The sequence below is a fragment of the Sciurus carolinensis genome, chromosome 17 (assembly GCF_902686445.1).
Source record: "Sciurus carolinensis chromosome 17, mSciCar1.2, whole genome shotgun sequence".
NCBI lineage: Eukaryota > Metazoa > Chordata > Mammalia > Rodentia > Sciuridae > Sciurus > Sciurus carolinensis.
Window position 1 is genome coordinate 50,214,977 of NC_062229.1, and position 8,708 is coordinate 50,223,684.

At 37.2% G+C, this 8,708-nt stretch overlaps 1 pseudogene; it reads left to right on the top strand.

The window, feature by feature from the left end:
- Nucleotides 1–6,633: 6,633 nt before the first annotated feature.
- On the top strand, nucleotides 6,634–7,200 carry LOC124968276 (programmed cell death protein 6-like; annotated as a pseudogene).
- The last annotated feature ends 1,508 nt before the right edge of the window (nucleotides 7,201–8,708 follow it).

Consider the following 8,708-nt stretch of genomic DNA (forward strand, 5'->3'; position numbering starts at 1 on the left):
ACACAAACACACATCCACACACACCACACAAACACACAAATATAACCATACACACATGCACACACATGCATACACACACATACCCTGTTTGATTGGGATGATAATTAGGATAACTAAAATTCTGGGCCTAATTGTTTTTAAAGAATCCAAGACAAACTAAACTTTACTAGGTATATAGCTTCTTAGTGAGTTAACATTTTCTTTTTTTTTTCTTTTATTTATTTTTTCCTTGAAATGCTAAACTCGATGGCTGTATCTTAAATTGTGAAAAATATTGGTATTAAAGAATGCTGAAATTTTTTTACGTCACTTAAAGGTTAATCAGAGTATCTGAAAGGAATTGTTTTTGTAAAAACATTTAAAATTAGTTATTTATTGTAGAGTACGTAGATTTTTTTGTTAGTCTACTGTATTTCTTTTTGTAAAGTAAGATGTCCCTAAGAGTCAAAGTAGGTAGTTTTGGCATTTCTAAACCACAAGAGTTGTTTCATAAACATATTTCAAGAACACGCTAGAGTCAAAGTTAATAATCTATTTCTAGATTAGCTGGTCTCCATATCGAACATTGTGCTTTGTGACAGACAACTAGAATACCAGGGCCCCTGTTGTATCCAGACTTGTTTTTCTAGTCTGTACTCCTGTATTCTTCCAGGAGGTTGCCTTTAGAACTGTGTAGAGAAGTCAAGTAGCAGTATGAGCAGTTTGAGGGGTAAGCCTAGGAAAGGTAACAATGGGGTAATACTTTCTTAAGGGAAGTAGTTGTATCAGAATTATTTGACTTGCCATGGATATGAGTTTAAAGTGCCTTCCTGGCCTTCCTTTGGCCCCTTCCCCAAAATGTGGAGGCTGCTTGTCCCTAATCTGATATAATTACCATGGGCCCTATCACTAATGCCCATTATGGTCTATAAGTTTTAATAATTTTCATTCTGGATCTGAAGGGCAGAGCCTTAAAGATCTCCAAAAAGGATTTTGGATTTTTTTAAACCTCAGAATTAGAAAATGTCCTAAAATTTGTCCTTATAAAAATACTTTTTTTTTTTTTTTTGGTGCTGTCATATTCTTACATGTGTCATTCTGTGATTAAATCTCTAGCTTACTATAAATGATACCTAAATTTTGAAGAGCCAATTCTAATTGTCCCAGTATGACCTTAAGGAAAAGTAAGGAAATAAACTTATTTGTCCACTGTTTTGTTGGAGTAAGGTATTTACAGTATGGTAGAAAGAAGAGGCAAACTCCTGAACCTTTCAAAATGGAAGATTAATTTTAAACGTAGAATATGCTCCTATAACCTATTGCTGATATTGTCTTTGCATAAATGAATAAATAAAGAAAATTTTTTCAAAAGTATTTTTGAACTATTTGTTGTCATATTATCTAAAGAAATGGGAAATTGGATCTTGTGTGACAAGGTTTAGATCCTTGAGATTCAAGAGCATAAATTTTGCTCAATTTACTAAACTGGTAGCTTATAAAAGCAAATTTTGGTATGTTGTATTTTGTTGCTTTCTTTTAGAAGAAATGAGATGTGTATATATATATATATATATATATGTGAGTGTATATACTCTTGTATACATGTGTGCACATATGCATGTATATACATATTTTCATGAGACAATACATCCCTCCAATGTTGAGTTGGAAATGGGTAACAGTGGGTTCCATTGCAGTGCATGAACAGAGTGCCTACTAGGAATGCTGGAGAACATGTCTAACTGCAGTCCCTTGATGAAAGAATATTCTGTCTGTTGCACACTTTGGGCCTGATTCCCTGGTCTTTCTGTTTTGGGGTATTGTGCTTGTCCAACAAACCTTGGATATTTCATATTGTATTTATTTCACATAAGGATGTGTCCAGAAAATCAATATTCATTACCTCTTCCAATTCTAGTTCCAGTACTCTTGAGTTCTGGAAGTTGAGGCCATGGAAAAAAAATTTTTCCACTCTAGACACCCCTGTGTTGTATTTTGTCACTTGTTAGCCTCTAATTAACTGACTCATTGCCAGAAAATTAATCAGTTATGACACCAAGAGTGGCTTCTGAATCACCAAAGATTGTTCAGTGTATAATTTGCTGAAAATTAGTGGTCTTTAGATGCGTGTATGTATATATGTGTTGTGTATACATACACATACATATTCATGTGTATACCTGCAAATATACATACTAACCATTACTCAGAATATTTGGTTATTCTAATCCAAGCTGGATGTTTTAATATTTTAAAAATCCCAAACTAGACTACACATATCTTTAAAACAGTTGCTTTAAACTGCTTGATGATATCTCAAGTATATCTGCAGTTGCAGATTACTACACAGTTCTTAACACAAAACTGAATCTTTGGCATTAAAAACTACATATAGCACTTTATTGTAAAGAGTTGTGGTTATGATAAAATCAAAACTTAAAAGTTTTTTTTTCTTAAAAAAACTTCCTTTTTAATTGTTTAATTATTCAGTATTGATAAGACCCTATTGCAAAAGTCATTAACTTAAAAAAAAAATTCTACAGCAGTTCCCTGTAGTTGTAAAACCCCTCTATCCACTCTAAAATTCTCTTGGTTGTCTTTAAAGGTAAACTCATAAAAATGGGCTGCCATACTGTTTAATTGCCTTGCCTGCTTTCATTGCTGTCGTTTGAGGGTAATAAGGAGCAGCAGCGTAAGGCGGCATGCCACTCTGCTTTCACAAAGACGGCAATAGAGAGGGTGGGAAACCATAAGGGAGAAAAAAGCGGCAGTATTTTCCATTGACCAAGTCTTGCAAATATGGCCAGCTGTTGAGTATGATCATTTGGAATCCCTGAAACACTTCTTCTAGATGAGGATTGCTCCTGTACATATTTTGATAACTGTAATCTAGGCCTTCCCAGCATTATGTGTAATATGTCTCTCTGTGTGTAACTGATTCTTTTGAGCAATTCCTCACCACCCATCAAAGACTCCGAGTTTTCCATCTGTAGACAGTACATTTGGTAGTAGAAAACAATAAACATAAGAAGTTCAAACTATAAACATGCGTTTTTGAATGTTCATGCAAAATATTCAATCTGCATAGCAAAGAAATGATAGGTAATTCTGTATTGCATTTAGAGTTAAAAACATCTGTCCAATATGGCTGTAGCTGTAGGCCAATCCCAAGAAAGTGCAAAAAAATTGTCTCCTGGTACAGAAGTTGAAAGTACCACTGTACAATTAAGCTCTATGGTAGCTATATTTTACATTTTTAACTGGTCTGAAACAGAAAGTTTTCTAGTTGAGTCTCTAGTTCATTTTCCCAAGGCAAGACTTTGTATCTTATGTGTACCTCCATTAAGTCTGCCTGCCAGGAATGTGCCTTTTCCACATATAAAACTCTCAGATCCAGTTCAGTAGGTCTTTAACAGTAGAACAAATGCTTGCTTGATGGGGATATTCAGGTCATGAAAACTCTTTATAAATTTGAAGCAATAGTAACATTTCAAGCAGTTCAGAAAGTTGGAAGTTTTATAATACATAATTAGTCCTTTTTACAGAAAACAATCCAGGAAAAATACATTAAGGCGACAGTCAACATCTATTGTCTTTTCCCCAGAATAAAATGCACTGTTCTGGCTCAATCTTTGATGAAATATTTATAGAAAAAAGGCAGAGCTGACAGTTACCCTACACTTATGGACCAGGCATGTCCCCTCTTTCCTTGTACCCTCGTTGAAATTTTTTTACATTAGTCCCTCTCCCCCAGTAAATCTGACTGAGCCAGTGAAAAGGGAGAGAGGTCATTTAAAATACAGGTGTCATTTCCTCTTTGTTTTTACCTATGCTGACCTCTTGTGTTTGGGCTGCTTTACTGTGTGAGTAAAACCTGAATAATATTAAGACTGCATACCTGCTATATAAGAAAAATTTATAACTTGCCTTTTTCTTCTGACATGACTTGGTTGTTGCTCCTCATTTTGGGTAATGGAGTGTCTATCTTAGACAAAATAAAAACCTATATACTCACTATAAAGTTTGTGTCAATGATTAGTTCAGATCAGTATTTGATACACAAGTATCCTCCATGATACCAATCTCACAGGGAAGTCAAAGAACATCTGAACCATCATCTGGATGCTTTTCAGAGATGCAAACTCCTGGACCCTGTTCTTAGATGCTCTTATTCTGGTCAGGTAGGCCTAAACATCTGCACTATTACCAAGTTCCCCAGGTGATTCTGATCTGTACAACATGTTCTTTGAGAAATATTGCCCTAGATGAGGATCTCTCAGTATGACATCTCAGGCTACCCCTAGTTTTAGTATAGCTAGATTCAGAAAATGTCCCTGTCCAGTCCATTATGGCTCATAAGGGATTTTGTTGACCTAATTCATCTTTCTAACAAACCTGTGCCCAGGAGCACCAGTTGTCCATTGTCGAGGGTAACTCATGAACAGGCCAAAAAGTGAATTGAATGAAGTTTGAAGACCAAGACGTGACCACAGATGAATGATAGGAGAAGATGACTACAAAGGCAAACTTGAGTTCCAAGGTCAAGTGCAGCCAAGCTGGGGGTGAGGATGAGGCTCAGCTGACCCATGGTGGGGTGGACATTATGGAGGCAGAGATACTATACTTGTCTCCTGAAGAGAGAGAACCATGCCTTTGGCCCATCTGGAAAATTTGAAAAATGGTGTTAACCACCCATGACTTTTGAAAAGTATAGCCTGACTGCTCTTTTTCCTGTCTTGGAATTAACTTTTTTATATCCTTAACAAGAATTATAATAAGAAAAATCAGAAATAATATGTTAAAAGTACAAATGCCAGAGGTAGTCTTGGATATTTATTATCTATATCATTTTTATATGTATATTTTTAAAATTCATAATTCCCACAAATGTATATGAAAATAAGTACACCTTTAAAGAATAATAAACTACCAGAGGTTACTTAATAGGACATTCTATTAATTAGAAATTCTCTATATGCCCTCCCTGATCACACCTTCTCCCCAATGAAAAATAACCACTAAATTTTAATTTTGGTTTAATCTACTAAATAATTTGTTTCTCTTCTCATGGCTTTGAACTTTGAAAGGACTTTATACTGCATCGTGCTTTTTGCCTGCACATTGTTAGAATCATACATACTGCAAATTGTATTTTCACTGTCCTTTAGTATATTAGTTGAATATCTCATGGCTTATTGTTTTTCTTGCTGAGGAACAATTGGGCCTTATTTTAAAATTTTTATTATTTAAATTTTACTGATTTGGTCGATAGCTGTTAACATGCTGCTGTGAACATTTTTAAATCCTTTATGCCTCTGATCACTTTAGAATCCACCTTGGGATACTAGATATTGAGTTTTGACATGCTAGAATGTCATAAAAAATGTGAACTTTTAAGACAGCCCTAGTCACTTCCTGAGTGAGCTTGAACAGGCTTCTGTCTGACTTTCAATTTCTTCCTCAATGAAACAGTAATTCTAGTATCTATTTAATAGGGTTTCTGTGAGATTAAATTGGGCAACATATTAATGTGATTAGCTTCCCATCCACCACTCACTTGCCCACCTCTCACTCAGGCTTACCTAGTCTTTATCTAGTCTTTACATTTAGGGACCAGAACTTCACAAATATTCCTTATATGCACTGACCATGGCTTAGTGAATAGATGCCATGCTGTGTTCTGAGATGTAGTTTTTTTGTGTACCACCTTTGTCAGCAGAAAGCAGCTTATTATGCTAGGGTCTTCATAATATATTCTAGAAAGATTCTTTTTCTGGGAGAACTTTAAATACTGAGAACACTCAACAATGCAATGATTGGTTTTACATAGAACATTTGTGGTGGTAGGAACATGTGTCACAAATGAAAAAACTTTCTTCCTTTGCAGAATCTTTAACAAATAGTTTGTTGTGGTGAAATTATCATCAAATTAACCATTTAAAAATGGCATTTAGTTGAAGAAGACCTTAGAAGATGGAAAGATCGCCCATGTTCTTGAATAGGCAGAATTAATATTGTCAAAATTGCCATACTACCAAAAGCTCTATACATATTTAATGCAACCTATTAAGGTTCTGATGACATTATTCTTCACAGAAATCGAAAAAAGTTAATGAAACTCATTTGGAAAAATAAGAGGCCCAGAATGGCCAAAGCAATCCTCAGCAAGAAAAGTGAGGCAGGAGGCATCACAATACCAAACCTTAAATCATACTGCAGAGCTATAGTAACAAAAATGGCGTGGTATTGGCACCAAAACAGACATGAAGACCATTGTACAGAATAGAAGACACAAAGGCAAACCCACATAAATACGGTTATCTCATATTAGACAAAGGCGCCATAAACATGCATTGGGGAAAAGATAGGCTCTTCAAAAAATGGTGTTGGAAAAACTGGAAATCCATATGTACCAAAAAGGAAATCAGACCCCATCTCTCACCCTGCACAAAACTCAAAGTGGATCAAGGACCTAGGCATTAGACCAGAGACTCTGTGCCTACTGGAAGCAGAAATAGGCCCAAATCTCTTTGTTGGCTTAGGAACCAAATTCCTCAACAGGATTCCTGGAGAGTATGAAGTGAAATCAAGAATCAAGGAAGCGGAAGCTGAGCCGCCCGAATGGAGCCGCGTTAACTGCCGGCGCCTGAATCCATGGCCGCCTACTCCTATCGCCCGGCCCGGGCTACGACCCAGGGCCAGCTGCAGGCGCAGCCCTGCTGGACCAGAGCTTCCTGAGGAATGTCTTCCAGCGAGTTGATAAAGACAGCAGTGGGGTGATATCAGGCAATGAACTTCAGCAAGCGCTATCCAGTGGCACGTGGACCCCGTTTAACCCCCGTGACTGTCAGGTCAATCATTTCAATGTTTGACCGGGAGAACAAGGCTGGTGTGAACTTCAGTGAGTTCACGGGCGTGTGGAAGTGCATCACAGACTGGCAGAATGTCTTCCGCACCTACGACAGGGACAACTCCGGGATGATGGACAAGAACAAGCTCAAGCAGGCACTCTCTGGTTTGGGCTACCAGCTCTCTGACCAGTTCCACGCCATCCTAATTCTGAAGTTTGACAGACAAGGACGAGGGCAGATCGCCTTTGATGACTTCATCCAGGGCTGCTTTGTCTTGCAGAGGTTGACAGGTATCTTCAGATGTTACGACACGGAGCAGAACAGCTGGATTCAGGTATCCTGTGAGCAGTATCTCTGCCAAGGTCTTTAGCGTCGTATAATGCGGGCCTCGGGGACTACTGCACAATGTACGAGAAAAGACTGAAAATGCCAAATTCCTTCTCTGTGACACATCGGGACCCAGACGCAGTTGGATGCTGTTCTTCTGTCAGATCTTGTGTGGTTAACAATTGGGGACCTGACTGTACATATGTGGATAAGCTGACTAGGGCTTTGCAGTTGTAGCAGCCACTACATCGTAGTAAACCCTGGGTTTGCTGGCTTGCTAATTGTGCCATGAGGCTAAGCGTAATAATGAAATGGTTCAGGTGTTTTGCTCCCAAATTACATCGTGTGCTTTCCCAGATCTCCAGTTCTGTAGTGGAAATGCTTTTATCATCCAATAGAATTTTAAAATAATATGGAACTTGCATAGAAGGCTTTCATGTGCCTTACTTTTCTAAAAGGAGTTTATTGTATTCATTGGAACAGGCAGCATAAGCAATAAAGTAAAGGTACAGACTCAAAAAAAAAAAAAAGAATAAATGGGATGATATCAAACTAAAAAACTTCTTCACAGCAAAGGAAACAAAGTGAAGAGAGAGACTACAGAATGGGAGAAAATCTTTGCCACCTACACCTCAGATAGAGCGTTAATCTCCAGGATGATATAAATAACTCAAAAACTTAACACCAAAAAATAATAATAATAACCCAATCAAAAAATGGGCAAAGGAACTGAACAGGCACTTCAGACAAATGGTCAACAAATATATAGAAAAATGTTCAACATCCCTAGCAATTAGATAAATGCAAATTAAAACTACACTAGATTTCATCTCACTCTAGTCAGAATGTCAGTTATCAAGAACACAAGTAACAAATGTTGGCAAGGGTGTAGGGGAAAAGGCACACTAATGCATTGCTGGTGAGACTGCAAATTGATGCAACCATTCTGGAAAGCAGTATGGAGATTCCTCAGAAAATTTGGAATGAAACCACCATTTGACCTGGTTATCCCACTTCTCAGTGTATAACCAAAGGACTTAAAATCAGCATACTATAGTGACGCAACCACATCAATGTTTATAGCAGCTTAACTCAACAATAGCTAAGCTATTGAACTAACCTAGATGCCCTTCAACAGATGAATGAATAAAGAAAATGTGATATATATATATGTGTGTGTGTGTGTGTTTGTGTGTATGTGTGTAATGGAATATTAAAAAGAATATTCATTAAAAACAATGAAATTACAGCATTTTCCAGTAAATGGATGGAACTGAAGACTATCATGTGAAGTGAAATAAGCCAATCCCAAAAAACCATAGGCCGAATGTTCTCTTGATATGGAGATGCTGACTCACAATATGCAGGTTGTGGGTGGGAGGTAGGAGTGAGGGTTCACCAGATTAGATAGGGAGGAGTGGGGGAATGGAAGAGGGAGGGAAATGGGAAAAACAGTAGACTGAATCAGACATAACTTTCCTATATTCATATATGAATACACAACCAGTGTAACTTTACATCATGTACAACCACAGAAATGGTGAGTTATAC